Here is a 620-nt window from a genome sequence, read left to right on the forward strand (position 1 = left end):
TCATAGAAAAATTAAAAAATCTTTTAGATGATCCATTGAATTAAATTACTTTTCAAAAAATTGTCTGTTGATAAGTTTCAATGAATAAATAGTTTCAATATGTAATATTGTTGGTGCTCAACCCATTATAAATAATCAGTGGCAGAGAGAGCTAGCTATCCACCATAATCCATAACCCCTTCTACAATAGTATCTGGACATATGTGTGCTCAGCCACACATTTTGCAGAATTCTTTTTAAATAGGTGTGGTCATGAGATCAACCCTCTAACAGAATGTAGGTGAGAAATAAAAATTACAACTAAAGAATAATCATCATGCAGAACTGCCTGAAATATGGCTGAATGGAGGTCCTACAACTAGGGAATTAAATAAGAAGCCATATGGAGACTGGTAGGAAGGGTGGAGATGTAGGATGGGCTGGTCCCACAATCACAAGTGGCAAATTAAAAATTGGGAGGGATATGTGGGCTGCAGTGGATCCCCCAGAGAAGTGAGGCCCCCCAGCCCAGGGTTCCAGTGCCAAGAAGAGATGTCCCCATAACTTCTGTAAAAGCTAGTGGGGAACATTGAGGGAAACAGTGTCAAGGAAAAAAACTGAGGAAAACAGTGGGCCACTGG

The sequence above is a fragment of the Phyllostomus discolor genome, chromosome X (assembly GCF_004126475.2).
Source record: "Phyllostomus discolor isolate MPI-MPIP mPhyDis1 chromosome X, mPhyDis1.pri.v3, whole genome shotgun sequence".
NCBI classification, from domain to species: Eukaryota; Metazoa; Chordata; class Mammalia; order Chiroptera; family Phyllostomidae; genus Phyllostomus; species Phyllostomus discolor.